The following is a 22,601-nucleotide window of genomic DNA, read 5'->3' as shown; positions in this document are numbered from 1 at the left end:
AAGCAGAACTAAGAGCTCTAGCTTAAGGAATATATGAAGGAATGTGGCTCAAAAGCATTCTATCTGAACCTAAAATCAAACCAGAAGAACTAATGGAGGTACACTGTGATAATCAAGCTACTATGAGTATCGCCAAAGGGCCAGTCCATCATGATTGCATAAAACATGTGGACATTGATCGACAATATATTAAAGAAAAACTTGAAAACAAAAGCATCTCACTCAACTACATACCTTCCAAGAGGCAAATTGCTGACATACTAACAAAGGTCGTATTCAAGAATATGTTTGAAGTCTTAAAAACCAAGCTGGACTTAATCAACATATATTACCCAGCTTGAGGGGGAGTGTTGAATATGGAAAACCTCCTCTTACCTTGTTCATATGATTTTATTCCCTGTAATTTGGATTTATTTTTATTCATACCATATGTACATTTTTTTACTGTTATAAGGTTTTCCATAATTAGCTATCATAGTTATATATATAAGGAATGCTCCCTCTTGTAAAATCATCACAAAAAATAAAAGAAAGAGTTCTGTATTACAACAATATATTATTTTTAGCTCTCGCATCCCTAAGAGTTCACATCAAGAATTATGAACCTTGATTGCTCCATTCATAAAGTGTTGGCGTGAACCAAGATCAGGTGAATGGGGGAAGTTATTCACAATAAAATCAAATGTGATGTTTTGATTTTAAATCTCATGTCCTAAGAGTTAACATCGAGATTCATACTTTGCTTCGTGTCGATTATGAACCTTGACTACTCCATTCGGAAAGTGTTGGCATGAATCAAGATTAGGTAAATAAAGGGAAGTTGTCCAATGTAAAATTAAATATACGATATATAAATTTAAACTCTTACGTCCCTAGAAAGTTCACGTCGTGAGATCTGTATAACGCTTCGTGTCGATTATGAACCTCGACTGCTCCATTCGAAAAGTGTTTGCATGGGGTCAACATCAAGGTGAATGGGGGAAGTAGTTCATAGTAAGTGGGTGAAGGATATGTGTCAACACATCCTGCGGTCTCTTCCATTTGTTTAGACCATGAGATTCCTATGTTGCGCCTGTTTATCGTCTTTAAGTCGGCCTTGCTAGTCGTTTAACGACGGCTATCCCCTCGGAGGATTATAACATGAGATTCAGAACAACTCAAACTCCAAAAATGGATAGGACTTCTTAGGTCATTTTCCAACCTTGACTTTCCAATTCGGTAGCATCGTTAGGGCCGACCTCTGAGGTCTGAAAATGGAGGGTTACACTTACGAAATTACTAAAGTGTTAGTAAGTTCTGACAAAAAACGGTAGCTAAATGACATTGAAATATGAGTTATTCTGGAGATAGTATTTAGTCAAGATTGTCCTGCTTTAGTGAGGGAGTATTTGACTGTCCCGTGGTAGTACATATTCTGACTCACTATAGTTTTCATATTGCATTTAACAAAATCTGAATTCACTCATTTTTAGAATCAAATTTGGTACATGTAGCATAAAACATAAGTGTTACATACCACATTAACATTTGAAACTACATAAATCTAAAACAAAAAACTAAACTAAACCTTTATAACCCAAATGGGAACTAAATCCATTAGTATTTCCACTCTCTACACCAGAAAAAATCAAACAATACTATGTAGAAATTGAACTAAATTACCAACAAAATCATTAATTTTCCTCATCAGACACAAAAACTTGGTCAAAATTTAACATCAGAAAGGGCTACATGGACTAAATGAGCTAACAGAACAAACTCATACGAATTAAGAATAAGTCATCTCCCAAAAAGCATGAAGACACCAAGAAATTTAGGTCGTTAATCTCTACCATTAAGCTAAAACACAAACCTGTAAAAGATGTTTTATGCTCAATCGGGAAGATAAAATCAGATCAAGCTCTTGAACCTCGAACAAACCATGAATGATCTGCCAATAACAGAAAGAATGAGAAGCTAGAGAAATTTCAACAACTTTTTTTAACAGAGAAAGAGAGAAATGAAGGTGGGTAGAAATTTTTTCTGGGTAAAATCACAAGAGAAGAAAACCCCATCATAAAAAAAGTTGTAACCTCAACTTTTTCCTGGAAAATCAGAGGGGGGTTTTTAGAATCTGGAAAAATGTTTGAAAAAGTAAAAGATGGGGTTGAGTACTTAGATATGAGATAAAAAAATAGGGATTAAGAGGGTACCTCCACCAATTTGATAATGTTGTTAACACCAAAGACATGGTGAGCAACCTACTGAACAAAATAATGAACTACATGCCCCTGATAACTTGAAATGTAGACAATTCCTAATGAGTTGTAATTTACAATTTTGATCTACAAATTAGGGTTGAATTGACTTTCCTTATTTTGATCTTTCTATTATTATTAAACTCCATTTTAATTATCCTTGTAAAGTAGACAATTAATTTCATAGATAATACAAAAGCAACAACGTATCACAACCTTATTATGTTTAGGGTTTTCTTTACCTTCGACTTTCATTGTAGTCACCGCTACCTCCCAACGTCGCAACACTTATCTGTTCGTGTAATCCTTGAATTTATTACTAGTTCTCCGTTTAAGCTCAGATCTTCTCGAAATCTCTACTCTGTTTTTCACATTTGGAGTTGTATCATATGGGACTCAAATGCCTTTATTCTTCACATTCAGTGTTGTATGAAGAAGAAGAAGAAGGTGGAGGAGGTGGGCGAGGAGAAGAGAAGAAGAGGATGAGGACGAGAAGGAGAAGGAAGGGAAGAAGAAGAGAATGAGGAGAAGAAGAGGCGAAGGAGGAGAAGAAGAAGGAGAAGCAAGAGGGAACGAAACTAGAATTTGTTGGGATGAAGAAATTAGAACTCCAAAATTGATTTGTGAGAGAGAGAGCCGAAATTTTTGGACGAAGATGTGAAATTAATTTTTGAAGGAACTAAAATTTTGGGAAGAAAATGGGTGTGAATCCCTTTTCATAAGATGAGGTTATTATTTTTCAATTTAGCATGATTTTTTTCTTTTAATTTTCAACTGAAGTACGTTTTTTTAGTAGCTTGCATAACCTTAATGCTATAACTCAATGTTATGGAAAATAAGATTTGTTGTAGTGGTATATGGAAATTAAGATTTTTTGTAGTGACATAAGCTTCAACGGTTCTTTGGTTCTATAACCTTTTGTAGTCAAATGTTATTTTGTCATTTTTTTTCTTCTAGACAAAATTCACATACAGGTAAAGAATTTTTCTCTAACTCGTTAGAAGTCCATTCTTAACCAACCTCTCAATCGATTTGAAATTAATGTGACCTAGTCTTAGATGCCAAAGATGAGCATTATCTTTAGGAGAAAATTTTCTTTTCTTAGTTTTAGTGGTTGCAGTATTGAACATTTCAATATTGTGGAGAATTTTAGATACTAATGACCTTAGTACATATAAGTTGCTTTTGTTTGTTGCAAAACATACATTAAAATGGTGCTCTAACAAACATGAAACTGAAATCAAATTCCTTTTAAAATTAGAAACATAGTAAATATTGTCTAACGACATAAAATTTAATTCAAAAAACAACTTCAAACTCCCAACTAAAACAGCCGAGACAACATCTCCTATTCCAACTCGTAGAGTCATCTCTCCAGCTACCAACTATTTCCAGGAAGTAGTTTCCCACAAAGAAGTGCAAACATGGTTAGTGGCTCATGAATCAAGTATCCAGGTACAATTATTATTTTTCACCAAACATGTTTTCAAAATTAGTACATCATATTTACCTTCTTTTTTCATCTTTTTCTCTATCAAATATTTTGAGCAATTCATTTTCCAATGCCAGCGATGATAACAGGTTTCTTTTGCAACTTTGACCTTCTTGCCCTTTCGAGCAACAACAGTAGTAGTGGCTTTGTTCCCCTTTCCACCTTTCTTCTTTTTCCACTTCTTCACACCAGATGAAGAGGAAGTCACAAATTTATTTCTAGAGGTCAAACCTCTGATGAACTTTTTCTTGTTGGAGTGATAGCGGAAATTCTGGTGTCGCTTCCAAACCCTTGCTACACAAATAAAATTTATAAATCATCGAACAAATCCTTTATACTAACTAGTAGCACAAGTAGCAAGTCTGAGGTCGAACCACATAGAGTCTAATATGGATTCCTAAAAAGTTGAAACTTGTAGGAAGTAACCGCGGGGGGGGGGGGGGGGGGTGTGTTGTGAGAATTGTTTAAAATAATTTTTGAAAACAAAAAGTAATGCAATGTAACAATTGTGAAAATTATCGATCAAACGAACACTTAGCTTAGGCAATTGTAATTTAATTCATTTCTCAATAATTCTATCATGGACTACTCAAAATATGTGTGAGATTATTAAAAAAGAAAAAAGAGCGAGGACCCTTAACAAATCAATTAACTAACAACTTTAAGCTTTAGGGTGATACTAAGCCAATTAATTGGTCTTCATTGTCTAACCGATTGATTGAGCAAAATTTATAAATGCTTGCTAAATGGAATCCCTAAAATAACACAACAAACTGACTTAACTTTGGCTTCTAGATGAGACTACCTAATGAATACAAATTAGGGCCAATCAAAGGAGTCAATTAAACTTGCATAGTTAATTTGTTAGATTATCTCATACATGAAAACTGAAAATAAACAAATCCCAAAGTCAAAATAATACTCATGAAATTACAAAAGAAGTCTCAAGAATTACATTGGAATAAAATTAAACTAACTAATGCAAGCTAAGTTGTTACTCTTTAGCCACGAAACATGTCGAAAATCAACACGATTGGAAAAGGGAAGAACTTATTACAAGACTAAAAGAAAAAGCAATAAAAACAGAGCTAGAAAAGAGATTAAAATGCCCAAAATCGATAGTAGAAGGTAGAAGATGAGATGATTTTGGCTGAACCCTAAGGGTTCCTTTTATAGGCCAGCCGCAATGTCACAACGCTAGGGAGAGTGTTGCAATGCTCGGCTTCGCCGCGCATGTTGAGTGGTTCGCATCAAACTTCACAGCGTGCAACGTTGATGCTTCTATGTTACAACGTCAGACTTCAACGTTGGAGTGCGTTGCAACACTAGCATTCTTGAGTCTTCGAAGCATTGCAATGCTTGGGGGTAGCATTGCAACATTGCTCTGCGTCCAGACATTCTTCCCTTTTTTGGTCACTTGATCGATTTAGCTTCTAATTTTGTCATTTTAGCGTCTTTAAGTCTCGAACGCTTGATCCAACCTCTTATACGCTCGAGTCCTACAAAATAAGCAATTAAACCAAATTAAGTAGCTAAACAACCCTGAGTTAAGTAGAGAAAATAGCACATTTCAAGTGCTATCATGGAGAAAGAAACATTTGCCTCTCCATTATTTCTTTGTGCTTTCATTAAAGACTAAAAAATTTGTAGCTCGTTAAGAAGGGTGGTGAGGTTATAGTCAATTTTTTTCATAACAAAATTGCCATGGAATTGCATAAAGCTATCTGACAACGATTGCATGATAAAGCTCACTCAACTGGGCTCATTTATGAGACTTTCATTCATCTCAGTGGTATTGAAATGGTTCATCATGTTAAAGACATATTCCCTAACAGATGATCCTTCAGCCATCTGCGCACTGAAAAAGAACATAAGAACATCATGCATGGCTTGTGAGGAAGGTTTTCGAAACATGTCACACAATGATTTCATGATCTGGAATGCAGTGATCATGGTCTCATGCTTTTTTACCAGGATCTCAGATAAGCCTGCCAACATATAGACCTTTTCCTTATCATTGGCTTTGGTCCACTTCTCATTAGCATCACGAACACTTCGTGACGTGTTGTGCCTAGGGGTTGGAGGAAATTTCTCCATGAGAACGAATTTGAGGTCACCCACTACCAAAACTGTATTCATTGTAGTTTTCAAAGTTATATAGTTTTCTCTAGTTAATTTTTCGGCGTCAAGCAAAGTAATGATTAAGCTAGACATGCTGATACAAAAACAAATTACTTATATTCGACACTTGTGCAAAAAATTCATTTTTCATTTTAATCCAATCAGTTTAGCAAAAATTAATGAACCCCAATATCATTGAAGTGAGACACTCTCAATCAAATATTATCCCAGAATAACTTCTTATTCATATAATATTTAATTATCATTCATTTTGTCAATAAATCATTATATGCCTTAATGCTTTATCGTAAGTATAACCCTTCATTTTCAACCTCATAACCCCGCTCCAACCAATCTGCCCCAGGGAAGAAGAACATAATTGGTGCTTATCTATTTCTGGAGTTTGTAATGCCCTTCCCCTATACAAATACCTTCTTAAGGGAGGGTGCGCCAAAGGCACCACGAGGCCGAGCATGAATGAAACATTACAAACTAACGAAGGAGACCGCAAGATATGTTGTCACACATCCTTCTCCCACTTACTGTAAACACTTTCTCCATTCACCTTGATATTGACTCATGTAATTACCTTCCTAAGGAAGTATCCACCTAGAGTACCACGAGGCCGAGCGTGAATCTCATTTTGTGAACTCTTTAGGATTATGTGGGTGGAAAAATGACATATCATATATTTTTTTTCTCCCACTAAATGTTTTACCTTTTGGGTTTATTAACTTAGACTAAAAAAAGCTAAATTATTTTAACCAAGTCCTTGTTAAATTTCCTCAATATAACACTTATATTGAATCATTTAATAATATGTGTTTTTGTTCATTAAACTCTTTTAGTGAAAATAATCACTTATTTCATGCTTATAAAATATTTTCCCAATTCACTGTCCAGGTCCGTTCCCAGGTAGAGGTGTTTCGTTTCCGTCAGTTTAAAAAGCTTAACCTAGACAGAACATTCCTTAGACAAAGGTCCCTTATGGGAAATTATTTATAAATTTAATATTTTAACCAAGTTCATTTGATCATATTAAAACAAATTAAAAGATTAACCTATTTCGAATCTCACTAGAAATACATTTAACATAAGTCTAGGTGTATCAATTTCAAAACATTTAAAAAAAAAAATTGAACTTATATTTACATGCAACTCTTGATTATCGATTTAATCTAATTCATTTAACTTATGACCTTATTAAATAATGAATTTTTCAAAATTCTTTTTCATTTGCGTTATGACGACCTTGATTAAATATAACGTATATATTAATCTAAGTAACGTCATGCTCAATGAAAAGTTCATTTTTCATCAAATTATAACGCTTATAATTATCATACATGAAAAAATAAACATACATATTAATTTCTCTACATCATACATTATTAAATTTATGATGCATGAATATGCTTACTCAAAACATGCATTCAAATAATAAAACAATTATATTATACTGCATGAGTGTGCTTATATTAATTATGTAACCATATAACATTTATATGATGCATGATCATGTTTATCTTAAGGTGGGATTTTAAAACTATATGACATACATTACACAACATATAAAACACACAGTTAATTGATACATCGCATTCATTTAAAACTGTATAAAAGCTATGATAGACCAAATATTGGTACCCTAATCTTAAAAAAATTAAAATTACAAAGGAAAGCTGTCATCCTTGCGTTGGAAGAGACTCTTGCGATCAGCTATCTACCAGGTACCTTCCATGATGTACAAACTGAGACGGACAAGGAATTTTCGCTGAACTCCATGCATCACAGACGATGTGCTTGACGTATGTTGCCTCACTCGATGCATGGGTTTCGGGTATTGCATGCGTTGGCCAATGAAGCTCAACGCATGGTCATCGTTCCTTCGCATGCGACTGTGAGCATTGCATCCATTGCGCCTAAGTCCCTTCACTACATAGGCATCGACTCGCCGAATGGGTATGTTACCTGTCGCATGGGTTTGCGTTCAGCCTTCAAGCTCATTTGCTTTGAAAGAAAATCACCCCATCACATGGAATGCATCCCGTCACAAGTAATCATCTCATGGTAAGATACCAGATGCCACGAGACAAAAATAAAATCCTCTATTTTTCCCTGAAAAACTAGGCTTCGAACTACTTTGTTTGTGACCCCGATTGACCCAAAAATACAGACTCGATTGCAAAAAATGCAAACAATAGGTCCTTACTGTTGGGGTTGATGCCCTAAAGTCTCGTGTCCTATAGTTTGTAAACAATATGTACGAATGCTTGTGTTGTTAATATATGATATTTACATCACATCTTGTATTTTGCTTAGTTACATGTTTTATTTGCTTTACCACAAACCAATAAACATAAAATCCTTGGTTATCTGTATGTGACTCAAGCATGTATGTGGTGACATACAAGTGGATCATGTCTTGAGTGATAAGCAAAATGGTCTGTAGTATATGGATATAAGAGGGAAACCTTATCCTGGTAACGCTATGGATGCGGCCCGCTTTGTGGAATGGTCACAAGTGTTGTGACTTGTCACAGATGATCTGATCCTAATCATTCCAGTTGGGGACATGTGAGTGGGGGCGTCCTATACAAAGAGTTTGTATAAAACCTGACCACAAAGTGTTAACGTCTCGTTATATAACACCGTTCATGACATAGACTTCATTTCACTAGGATGACCATAGGTAACATGACCTCAATCCTGAGTGAGTTGGGAACTCCTGTCATTGAGGGCGGTCCTTTGATTTGTATGGGTGCGAGTGGCCAGATCACCGATTCAAACCTACCATTTTGGAAATTCATCTTATTTGGGAGCTGGGTACTCAGCTACACAAGATGAAATTCACTCCTTCCCCGAGGCAGAGGTAAGTAGATAGATAGCTCCCTTAAAAATTGATTCCAGGGCCTGAACGATATGGCACCACATACCTTTTCTAGGCTCGAGAGGTGTTCACATATAGTTGGACTATGTTGTATTGTTCATTAGAGGAATCAGTGGTACTTAAGGAGTGAGATGTAACTATAGAGGCATAACAGTATTTTGGCCCAGCTGTACTTACGACCATCTGTGAAGGGTCATCGTACTCATGATTGGTTATATCCGATGGACACAGAAATATATCTGTGGCAAGAAGATTTAAGTTGTTAGTCTTTAGTGGAATGTCTGACAGTTAACGGATGGTGGATCTCGTGACTAAAGAGTTTAGTCAGCTATTCACGGATTGTTGGAGCTTCGAGCCACAGGTCCATTAGGTCCCCTGGGTAGCTTGGATAAAGTCGAGAACCAGTATTTAGGTTAATTTGAAAAGTTCAAATTGACAAGAGGAAGTTCGATTATATATGATATAATTGTACTGGTTAATTATATATGATATAATTGACTAAATGTATGAGATACATTATTTTAGAGGAAATTAGATATAAATATAATTTATATCAAGTAGAGGAGAAAATACTATAGTAGATACGTGATATCAAACTATAGGGTAAAAATATAATATGATTATATGTATTAATTAATTAATTGATTAATTATATGATAGTTAATCCAAATTTCACGTTCGGACGTGGGTTGGTGGGGAGCGTCAGTTAATATAACCGATGAATTAAAATGAAAAAGGTTTTCATTTTGATCGTCAGTCGTTAGATCGCTTGAAGAGAATTCGGAAACGTGCGTTGGTGAAAGTAAACGATCGCATGAGAGCCTATACGATAGCGCTTTGCGTCTAGACGATTGTCTACCTCATGCCTAAACGATCGCACACTGTTTCCTACATGATCGCATAGCTTCTCTAAACGATCGTATATAGTGCCATTTTTACTAAACGATCGTGTACCTTTTCCTAAACGATCGTTCAATAAATCCTACACAATCGTGTAACTCCTTCTAAACGATAAGCATTTCTGCTATGTGATAGCGGCTTTTTCCCTCCCACTTGTTTATCGCCTACACGATTCGTGTTTCCTCCTTTCTCTACCAAATTCACCAAAGACCATCCTTTGGGTTTTCACTCTGAGAATACCCGGGGCTCTTTAATGGTAGTCTCGTCCCCGCCACATTTGTGTTCGCGGTCGTTCGTGCTGCTGTTGTTGACGCTGCTGCTGGGCGCGTTGGTAGATCGCGTGGAGGTTTCCGCTGCGTTGGAGTTTCGAAGTGTGAAGAACGTTTTCAACTGGTATGAAACTCTCTCCCTTATGATTTTATCTTGTTCTTAGCATGCCGATAATTAGTACTTGTTTTCATAACTGTATATTGAATGTATATATTCGTATTTCGGCTACTGTGAGATCGGAGCGATCTGAACACGCTCATGGAACTCTTTAGATATAAGATCCTTCAACATGGATCAAATCAACATAAAATTTTACAATCTATGGTGCCAACAAATGAAATTATCTATGAAGCAAACCTCATACATTTTCAAGAAAAATGCAGAAAACTAACCCACCTAATGAATTGATTTTTTGTTTAAAAAGAAAAAATAAAATTGTAAGAAAAACTGTCTCTGATACTAATTGAAGGAATCGAATTCCACAGAAGCGTGTGAACGCCTTGCATTTAGACATTCGATTTTTATGGAAACAAAAATAGTAAAATAAAACATGCATTTATAGGATAAACATTCAAACAAAACTATAAGCATGCTAGAAAAGAAGAAAAATAGAAGAAATCAAAACTCGGATTTATTGATTCTTCTTGCTTTCCTCTTCCACCGTTATTAATGATATGGAACTTCTCTAATGAAGAAGGATACCACCAACAAAGTTACCTTGCTATTTTCTAGGATTCCAAAGAACTTGGAAGAATGGTCTCCAAGAACTTTTGAGGAGGAAAATAGTAGAGAATTTTTGGAGAGATGTTAGAGAGAAGTTAGAGAGAAGGTGGAGGCTTGGAGGCTTTTTTTTTTTTTTTTGTTATCCAAAAACCCTTTGCCGTAAATGGGCTATAAGGATATATTTATATTGAGAAGGGTTAACCTCTTTTCCAAGTATTTTTCTATTTAATATACATTTAATTAATTATCATAAATATCATATATTTATATTAACCTCCAATCTCCATTATATCTTAATCATTTAATTAATCATTAATTAATCAATTAAATCATATTTAATATCGAGTTAATTAACATATAAATATCACATATTTATATGTATAGATCTCTTTATGAATTCGATTCATATAAATCTAATATTTGAATCTTATTCAAATATATCTCCTTTACATAATTTGAATTATAGATCATATCTATAATTAACCATTATATATTAATCTCATTAATATAAAATCCCCCTCATTTGATTTGAACAATTTAAATCATTCCTCATTACTATCCTTTAGTGAGCTAGCAAGGGGATCTTATGGACCTACAGATTAGAAGCTCAAATGATATGAGATTAATTGACTAAACTTTTTTAATCCAATTCATCAATATTCATTAACTACCGATCACATCACTAAAGACCGATAGCCGCACTCTTCGCACTATAGATATGTTTATGTGTCCATGGATATAACCAATCAACAGAGCGATGATCCTTTACAAATGCTCATAACTACAGCTAGGTCAAATATTGTTTTACCTTTACCGTTACATCTAACTCCTTAAGTACCATCGATTCCTCTAATGAACAAACAATTTATAGTCCAACTATAAACTAACACCTCTCGAGCCAGTGAGAGGTTGGGGCCTCATTGTTTAAGACATGGATCTAACTATTAAGGGAGCAATTTATCTACTTTTCCAATGAATGAGAATGAGTGAATTCCATCTTCTGTAGTTGTGTTCCCAGCTTCCTAATCAGAAAAATCCTTAAAATGGTAGGCTTATTGAGTCCGTTATCATGGCCACTCTCACCCATACAGATCAAAGGACTATCGTCATAAACAGGAGTTCACAACTCATTCATGATTAAGGTCAAATCTCCTATGGTCATCCTAGTGAAATATTAGTTTCTTCAAGTAACAGTGTTATAAAGAAAAACTAATTATTTTGTGGTCCGGTCTATGTATAAACTCCTATATACAAGATACCTCCACTCACATGTCTTTAAATGAAAAATATGGTTCATATTATTTGTAACAATTATATCTCATGTAATAATTAGAAAGTGGGTCGTATGTGCAGTGTTACCAAGATAAGGCACCCAACTTTCTGTTGGGATCGATGCCCTAAATCTCGTAGGGTCCTGTAATTTGTAAACACCTACATGAACAAACCATTTTTAATGTAATAATATTAGATACTTTATTCACCAAATTTTTTGAAATATGAGATATTTTAGTTGCATTGACCACAAACCAATAAACTAAGATCCCTGGTTGTCGTTGAATCTTAAGCATGTATGTGAAGACATACAAGTGGATCGTGCTTTAAGTGATAACCTAAAAATGGTATGTCGTTGATTTTTAATGGTCTGTAGTATATTGATAAAGGAGAAAAACCTTATCCTGCTGAGCTACAAGTGTGGCCTTCTTTGTAGATATTACAAGTGTTGTAAAGTGCTACAAATGGTATGATCCTGACTATTCATGTATTAGACATGCGAGCGGGAATGCTCTATACAAAGGAGTTTGTATAAGACCAGTTCACAAAATGTTTAGTTTTGTTATATAACACCGTTCATAATAGAGACTTTCATTTCACTAGGATGACCATAGGTAACATGACCTTAATTCTTAGTGACTTGGAAACTCTTGCCTATGAGGAGGGTCCTTTGATTTGCAATGGTGCGAGTGGCTAAATCACTTACTCAAATCTGCCACTTTGGGGATTCGTCTGATTGGGGAGCTGGAAACTCAGCTACATAAGACAGAATTCACTTCTTCCCCAAAGTAGGGGTAAGTAGATAAATTGGTCTCTTAAGGACTGATTCTAGGGCTTGAACAATATGGGGCCACAACTTCTCTTGGCCCGAGAAGTGTTTACTCATAATAGGACTATGATATATTGTTCATTAGAGGAATCAGTGATAGTTAAGGAGTTAGATGTAATTAAAGGGGCGAAACGATAAATTGTTTGGATTGTACTTCTGAGCGATTTTGGAAGCTCATCGTACTGTTGATTGGTTATATCCAATGAACACTGAAATATATCCGTAGCATGAAGAATGCAGCTGTTGGTCTTTAGTGGAGTACCCGATAGTTAACAGATGGTGGATATTGTGATTAAAGAGTTTAGTCAGTTATTCACGTATCTTTGGAGCTTCAAGCTACAAGTTTATAAGGTCCCCTTGGTAGCTCAATGGATTCATGTGTAGAATCAATTTTTGGGTTGGTTTGAAGTGTTGAAATTAACAAGAGAGAATTTGATTATATATGATATAATTAAATTGCTTCAATTATATGTGATATAATTGCATTGATGTATTAGATGTATTAATTGGAGGAATTAATGTTAAATGCCATAAAGGATAAAAAGAAATATGGTTTATATATTGTATGAGATGTGATATTAAAACCCATAATTGGTTTCGATTTTTTCTCCTAATAACCAAGTTAGTGAGAAGTTGTGATAAGTTATAGTAACTAATTGATAAAATGAAAATCGGTTTCATTTTTTCATAAGCAATCGATAATCGAAGGGCCATTAAATAAAAGCTCTACGATAGCTTGAGAGTGTAAACGATCGTGCATCCAGTTTGCTATACGATAGTTGCTCACTTCTAAACGATCGAGTACCTAAGATTACATGATAGTCTCTATCTTCTCCCACTTACTCGATCGTCTACACGATCATTCAATTCCTCATTACCTCTACCAAATCCATACAAAGCTCACAACTTTTGGATTCTCACACTGAGAATACCAAGGTAGCCTCGTGATGGTGTCTGCTTGCTGTTCGAGAGTTGAAGGTCGGGTGTTACTCGTCGGTGTTCGAGGTTATTGTTGAAGCGTGACTTTCGTGCTATTGAGCGTTCGTGTTGTTGAATGTTCGTACAATTAGATCGAGGGACACGAGAAAAAAAGTTCTTCAAGGGTATGTTCACTCGATCTTTAGTATTTTCCTTTGAAAGCATGTTGTAATTTCAAGATTATGCATAACTATAGTTGTTTGATTGTAAATGTGTATGTTCTGTCACAATGAGGTTTGGAACAATCTTGCTTCTGCTCGTTGGTTCTCTTTGGTAAGAGTTCCTTTACATTCATCCATTTACTACAGACCTTTTAATTGATTACCTAAACATGAACCACCTATATGTCATCCACATACTGTTCAAGAGACATGATATAACCTTGGATCTTAGTTTATTAGATTTAATTAATGTTGTCTAAATGTCAAATAAAATACCTCTGATTTTATTAGATAAATAATTTGTGTTAACAAAACTACAAACCACGAGATACACTAGATTTAGGACATAAATCCCTACAGACCATGCTTGCGAGGATTTAAGAATTGTCTTCAATAGATGGCACACATTTGGAGGGTAAGTATAAAGGTACGATGTTGGTTGGTGTTTCTGTGGACAACAATAATCAATTGTACCCTCTGACTTATATAATTGTGGAAGTGGTTTATGACGAACTTGAAAAATGCACTTGGAGATTGTCCCGATTTGGTATTCGTTTCAGATTGTCACCCTACTATAACCCTTACTATTAATGTTGTATTCCCAAATACATTTCACGGGTTGTGTACTTTCCATCTGAAGAGGAATGTCGAGACGAATTTCAAAGACGCAGTAGTGTGTAACTTGTTTGATCAAGCGGCCAGAGCATTCCAAGTGTCTGAATTCAAAAGGTATTAAGACCAAATAATGGACTACAAAGATGGTAGGCTTTGGACGATATTTGGAAGAAGTTGGCATTGAATGATGGAGTCGGTGTTATCAATATAGAAGCCAATACAATAACATGACTACCAATGCCGCTAATTGGTTGAATTCACTTATTATCGAAGGAAGGAAGTTATCAATTGTTTCTGTGCTTGAATTCATTAGAGGATTTATCCAAGATTCATTCTACAATCGACAAAACCACTAGTCGCCTAGTACATCTACACACTCAAATTATGCGGAGAAGATAATGTCACTTGAGTGTGCAAAAGCGAGACGGTACAAGGTTAATCCAATTGATTGTTATTGGTTCCATGTGAAGGATGGTGGGTTCGATGGTATTGTTAGTCTTAACACGTTTGAATGTAGCTGAAGATAGCTTGATTCTCTAAAAATTCTATGTTCGCATGCTATTTCTACATTTAGAATGAAAAACAACAACCCATTCACTCTTTGTAGCCAACTTTATAATGTTGAGTCTCTTGTACTTGCATATGAAGAATCAGTAACTCTGCTTGGCCATGTGTCTGAATGGAAGAAATTAGCAGATTATTCAGAGATTAAGATTCTTCCACTAAAAAGGTTTGTTAGGGTGGGCCACCGTCGGGAGCAACGTATTCCATCTACTTGAGACACCGTCCAATCAAGAAATGCCAACGTTGTGGTGGCACGGGGCATAACCAAAAAACTTGTAATTGATCCTCGTAGTTGATCCTGGTGCTCAATATCGATATTAGTCTCTGTAGTTGATCATGATGCCCAATCTTAGTGCTTAATTCTCTTGATTCTCTTACTCCGTCTCGATCCCCGTTCACAAATGCCACTCTCCCTCAAAATCCTACATCTACCATATAACATCCCCACAGACGAATTCCTAACCTAAACTCTGACCATAACAATGAACCAAATGAAAGAACCACATGCACAAAAACCCTAACCCAAAGTAATGCATGCAAAACGACGAAATTAGAAAATGAAAGTGATAAACAGAGATTTTGTCTTTGAAGTTGAACAAAATGATGAACTTTAGTGAAATTTTATAAGTTGTTAGAGGCACGAGGATTGTGGGAATGTTGGTCCAAAAAAACGTAGTAGGAGAATCTGTGTGAGGATGATAGTGGGCTAAGAGTGAGAAGCGTTAGAGATACGACTTTTGATATATACCGTTCACTTTTCAAATTTATTTAAAATGATTTTGTTTGGTGGCAAGGATGGGGATCGAGAAAGTCAGGAGCGGGAATTGGGAACGGGGAATTGGAACAGAATTAGAAAATGTGGAGACTGACTTGAATTAGAATTAGGGAATGGGAACTGGGAACGGAAAATGGGATCAGGAAGCATAGAGTTAGACTAGTGATTGGAATTAGGGATCGATTGAAGAGATGGATAATGGGATCAAGAATCAAGGTTGGGATAACGGGAGGCCTATCGAGCGCATCTTCAGGGGCAGTTGGGTAATTTCACATGCGACTGACATAAGCAAAAGGCTAAATTTCAGTGATTTTTTCAATGCGAGTCATTTTTCAGTTGGGCCCCCCAAAATAAGCCATCCGTACAAATTTTCCTTTTTAAAGGTTCAAATGAGATTTGGCCTAGATTTTAAAAATCAATTATTTTTGAAGTTTTGCTTATGTCAACATTGGGTAAAATTACTAAAATGGTCAAACTCTTAAAAACTTAGGTTTCTTTTTTTAATTTGATTCGTACGCAGCCACTGCCATCGATGCTTTTTCTACTTTATGCGATTTTTCAACCTTCTCTCTTTCCGATTTTCATTCTTATTTCTTATGTGATTTTCATCTTTCTTTATTTGCCTTTTTCCTTCCTTCCATCTTTTTCTTCGCAATTTTTTCCTTCTTTTTGTTCTACAACCTCTTTCTCTATGAATTGTGAACCTATAGAAGATGAAACATGAAATAGAGCATGACCGAGGAGCGATGGGAAGAAGTGAGAGCGAGAACCGAGGAGCGAGAGGGAGACCAAAGAGTGAGAAGAAGAAGCGAGAACACAAATCTGGATAAAAGAAAAAATGGAGCAAAAAGTGTATGACGATATGTTGATGAGGAACTAGAGGGAGAAACGAGAAAAAGGAATGAGAGCAAGAGGAATGAACGAGTCCAAGGTTGAGGAGTACCACAAGAGACCAAGGATCAGTCATAACTTTAAAAGATGAAAGGATAATGGTAGATAGACATGCGAAACTTGATCAAAGAGAAACCACCACCTGAGGCTGACCAGCCTAGGCCAAGGAAAGCTGACCTGTCAATTCCAAGTCGAGCCCATCTTAGGGGGACTACACAGGGGATATACTTCCCCATCAAACAAAAAGGCAAATTTACAGGGGATATGCTTTTCCCTATCAAATAAAAGCAGAAGTTATAAAGGATATGCTTCCCTATTAAACAAAAAGCGTAAGATCTTAAAAGCAAGTATCAAATCAATTTCATCATATGAATTTAAATTTGACAAAAGAATAATCAAAGGAAGCAACAAAAAAACCACTGAAGAAATATATGGTTGACTGAAGCTAAGCTCAATCAAGGCCAAGCACTTGATGGGCGAGGTAAAAAAATTGAATCGTTCTCTTTTTAAAGAGTTACACATCATGCACAATTAAGTTGTTTGGTTAGAATTTGAGAGCTCATCCTTGACAAAGAATAGGAAATCATTAGACAGACGTTGAACTGTGTGCGCATAAGTCAAAGCCAACCTTGGCCAAGCTTCGTCTATAGCTAGCATGTGTCTTACACATATTTCTAGGGGTGAGCATAAGTCAGACGGGGTTGGTTTTTCATGAAAACTGGCACTGAAATTGACCTGATCGAGATAGAAAATTCAATCAGCGTTAAACAAGGAAATCAAATTTTTAAGGTGATTGGATTTGATTTAAGATAGTCTGGTTCGGTTCTATTTTTTCTTTTTCTATTCTTTAATATTTTTTTTGGTTTAAGGCATTTCGATTCTTTTCTATTTCTTTTATATATTTAAATATTTTATAATAAGAATATATATAATATAATAATATTTATATTTATTTATATAACATAACATAACATAATATAATATAATCTATATAAGAAAAAATATAATATTAATATATTCGTCGGGTTCGGTTTAATTTTCGGTCGGAGTTGGTCGATTTTTAATATATTGCTAGCTACCCCACCTCTCAGAAATTGGTATTAATCTTTCTGAAGAAGTTGTTTATAATCATAAAAAATTTGAATTTCATCGTTATCGAAAAGGTGCTTATAATCTTATAGAGATCGATTTTCATCTTTCTGACAAGATTGTCATTTCTTCACCTCTCAAAAATCGATATAAATCTCTCTCGAGAAGGTGCTTATAATTTTAAAGAAATCAATTTTCATCTTTTTGTCAAGATTACTATTCCCTCACATTTCATAAATCGATCTTTATCTTTCTCGAGAAGGTGCTTACAATCTTAAAGAAATTGATTTTCATATTTTTGACAAGATTGTCACTCCCTTACCTCTCAGAAATTGTTATTCATCTTTTTCAAGAAGGTGCTTAAAATCTTAAAGAAATTGATTTTCAGCTTCCTGACAAGATTGCTACTTGTTGTCCACACCACCTCTCAGAAATCGATAGTCATCTTTCGAGAATATGCTTATGATCTTAAAGAAACCAATTTCTATCTTTCTCACAAGATTCAAAGAAGTATCCAACATCAACCTTACAGATTTGTTGTGTCAGTCTCTTAGCGCCTCATATGGAGACAATGAGAAGCTTAGCCTTACCGAGAGCCGATCGACAGGGCCATTGAAGCAGCACAAGTTAGAAAAAAATTATACTCCCAAGTTGGACCAAGAATGTTTAACTCATAACTGTGAGATGCCAAATCTCGAAACTCAACATTAGAGTAGGGGCTAATGTTACGGGTGATTTGGACCAAAGGGTATAATTGACCGAAATAAGAATATAAGCAACAAGGTCGAAAATATAACAAAATATGGGTACAAAATAGCACCCTAATTCCAAAATGAGCCTAGGAGAGAAGGTTAGTTCGTATCAGAGCCCAAATTTATATTATATCCATTTATATCATGGATATTGATAATTTTTTGTGAGTTTATTTATAGGCAATGGAGATTATAATAGTAAGGGATGTAACATATCACGATATTCATGGAATGCCAACCATTGAAAATGCAATTATTTGAATTGTTCTTGAATTCGTTGCAGTAATAATGTTATGCAGTAATAAAGTTTTTTTCTTTTTTCTTTTTTTTTTTTTTTGAAATGTTGATGGAAAATCTAAATCTACATTCCGAAATTTGCCTTGTTGATCAAAATCCTAATAAATCTTTAATTTAATTATATGCATTTTAGTTGATATATTATGAAACTAGTAGTGGAGAAAAGTCCAATCTCTCCCAATTTTATTTTCTACGGCTTTGCCTAATCCAACTTGTTTGTTGGACAAAAATGATCTTTATTTTTATTAATTTGATGAAATGTTGACTCAAACTTTCACAAGTTAATCTGCCACGAATTTGTCCTCTAATTAATCACGTGTAAATTTAAAATTGTTGAATAATATCTCAATTTACAAAAATGTAAAGTAAAAATAGGTAGGTAACCTGATATGGAGTCATGAATGTTAAGTACAATGTTGTAGTACTTTAAAGAACAACACGGATAAATATAGAGAGCATAAACACAAATGCAATACAAAAATTGGTAATTCAGTTCGGTGAAATACTATCTACGTCTAGAGGACAATGTGTCTAAGAAAGATAAATCTGCTAATGCAAAGTAAAACAATTATAACGTTGCACTTATAAAAAAACAACGTTAGAACAGTGATAAACAAAAAGTTTGACTTCTTGACTTGACATTTAGGATCCTCGTAAATATGAGACTCCCTCTCAAGACACCTTAGGATTTCCTTAAGTATAGGTACATTAGTAGATGAACACTCAAGCTCTCCCTAAGTGTAAGACTTCTTCTCACCAAGAGGATTATCTTTTTTTTTTTTTTTTTTCCTTCCAATTAAGCTCTCTCCACTCTATGAACTCAAGCTTTCTCTATGTTAGAGAATTCCCCTCTTCCTTTTTATGCATATTTTAATAGTAGTCTCTATATGAGAACTATCGAGATATATAACTCAAAGCATTCATCACGAAGGTCAGACACTTGCAACTCAAGACAAAATCGCAAGACAGTGGCAATGGAGTTCTCTTCTCAAAATAACCGTCAACCCTACAAAACAAATATTGTGAGCCCAACAAACAAGGACACAATTTTGAAGAGAATAAATTGCCATAATCTTCCGATAAAGAAAAATGTCGATATGTAAAAACTATTGCTAAAAAAATTTTAAAATAAAAATATCAAATAAATTATTTGAATTAATATATAGATCTTTTTTGTGTTTTAAACAGGTTAAAGGTGCTTATTATTTATATTATATACATATCAGTAATATTTTGTTATTTAATTTTTATGGATTGTTTTTACGATTTAATAAAGAGGTATTGACTCACTCTTTATGTGGATGTCTAATCCATAAAAAATATAAAAAATATATAAGACATACCAAACGAAAATTTAATAATTGGAGAGAAACACAATCTTAATTTTTGTTTTTTTTAGCAAACAAATTCTTAATTCAAAATAATGATAAAATTTAATAATTGGAGAGTAAACACAATCTTAATTTTTGTTTTGTTTTGTAGTAAACAAATTCTTAACTCAAAATAATGATAAAATCAAATAGTCGAGAACATCACTAAGAGAATAGTTCAAAACTTTTGTACATAATTACCCACTTTTCTCTTTTAGTAGATATGTTTAGATTAGTTCAATTGACATGCGATGTGTTGGTAACCACGAAATTTGTGGTTAAAGTCTCCTTTACAGTAGTTGGACTAAAAAGATGTCAAGATTCGGTTTTACACCTCTATAATATTTTTTCCCCTCTAATGTTTGTATGTAATGAATTAAAAATATTATATGACTTGCATACCATAAATAAAATTACAAGGATGGTTAATAATTATGAGGATAAGAGACCAAAGTTTTAGTTTTTAAAAAAATAATATTAAATGTTAATTACTGCTAATTGAATCTCACTTTGGCAAGCCACAACTTACCTTCGTAATTGAAAAATTAGTGCTATTAGTTTGGTACAAATTTAAGTTTGAAAACTTTGACAAAACTCACAAATCTGAACAAAAACTAGCTCTAATGTTGTTTTTTTCTTAGAAATTTATCATCTTTATACCATACATATGTTTTATATTAAATCAATGATACTATATGAAAATATTTTTCCTTTACAAAAACATATTGACCAAAGTGAACTTAATTAACATGAACTTTCTCTCTAAAAGTCAAAGGGACGATCTTCCTTTTCTGCAATGGTTGTACTAAAAGAAAATCAAAGTAATAATTGCGATACGTTTAGAAAATGCAAGTTAAGATTGCAAAATTTATGTTTAGATGCATGCAATTCAATAAAATTGAAAGTTTATTGTTAAATGTTGATACAACATACGCCCAATTTAGGGATAAACATTTATATTTTTGTAAGATTTTTTCATCTTCATTCCCATAACCTTTTTAAGAAGGACCACACAAATTCAAAATACTAGTTTCTAGAAGAATAAAGGTTGCATATTACATGGTTAGTCCTTAAACTCTGAGGTTTGTATTTATTTGGTTTTGGAATTTTTAGAGTGTCAAACAAGTTCTTCAACATTAAAAAATATATAATTTATTAGGATTATATTAGACAAAAAAACATCCAATACATCAATTAATTTATTAAAATTTTAAATTATGCTTATAGTACTTATTAGAAACAAAATTAAGAACTTAAAAATCTATTAAACATTTTTCATTCCGGAATCAAATAGATACAAATATTAAAATTTACGAGAGGAAAAAAAACAATGTATCCACTAAATACATTTTCTTTTAATTACTCTTCATTAGCTTTCCAATTATACAGAAAAAAAAAACAATTAGATTACCAAAAAGGTAATAATTTTCATGCATGAAACAAATCCAACAAAAAAATAAGTTTAGATTTCAATAAATTTGGACCAAATTGACTTACCGTCATTATAACGTCCCTTACCATACCTATACACACAAACTAAGTCAATGTCTCCCTTGTTAATTTAGGGATTAAATTGAATATTTCATAAATAGTGGGGACTTGATTGTAAAATTTTGAAACTGGAATGAACTTCATAGATTTTCAAATTTGGGTGACCAAAAAGATATAATTTACCCTATTTAATTTTTAAATTCTTATACATATTTAAAAAAAATACTTAATTTGCATATTATTCATACCCAAGTTAGAAAAAATGTTAGATATTCAATTTACAATTACTCAATAGTATAATTAAAATGCATATTCCATTTTTGACATAGTCGTTTTTAAAAACTTAAATCATTTATTTTGTATATACGTTAGTCATTATTCGTTTTTACATAATTAAGTTAGTCGATTTAAAATAATAATAAATAAAGTATTTTATTTTTAACTTATAACTATATTAAAAAATGATTAAAGTATCAAATGTAAACTAACGCATCTAAATAATTAACTATTGATTGGATAAAATTAATTATTACAATGAAATATTATATTTTTGAATTTCCATCTAGGGCTTCCTAAACATGCACTCGTAACACATTTTTGTTCATATACTAAATTTTCTAAAATCACTCTATTGAACTCTTAATTAGCTTAACAATTGTACAAAAGAATATAATTAGTTTATTGAAAGAGGCTACTAAATCTCATACAGAAATGAAAGCACTAAAGTTGTAAATATAAATATTAGACCAAAAGTATTAACAAATACAACATAATGTAAAAAAGAATTACAAATATAACCAAATTTAAATAGTCTATTAGTGATAGACTATATTATTGTAGGAGTCTATCAGTGATAGACTCTGTAAGAGTCTACCAACGATACA

At 33.7% G+C, this 22,601-nt stretch overlaps 1 long non-coding RNA gene across 1 annotated transcript; it reads right to left on the bottom strand.

Moving 5' to 3' along the window:
• Window positions 1–1,658: 1,658 nt before the first annotated feature.
• LOC120092076 lies at window positions 1,659–2,941 on the bottom strand. The gene is made up of 2 exons (XR_005485911.1): window positions 2,480–2,941; window positions 1,659–1,930 (listed from the first exon to the last, which is right to left on the bottom strand). It is a non-coding gene; the product is annotated as an uncharacterized LOC120092076 (long non-coding RNA).
• Window positions 2,942–22,601: the final 19,660 nt, after the last annotated feature.

This window comes from Benincasa hispida, chromosome 1 (assembly GCF_009727055.1).
Source record: "Benincasa hispida cultivar B227 chromosome 1, ASM972705v1, whole genome shotgun sequence".
Lineage (NCBI taxonomy): Eukaryota > Viridiplantae > Streptophyta > Magnoliopsida > Cucurbitales > Cucurbitaceae > Benincasa > Benincasa hispida.
The sequence above is the reverse complement of the archived record's forward strand: the minus strand, read 5'-3'. Positions and strand labels throughout refer to the sequence as shown.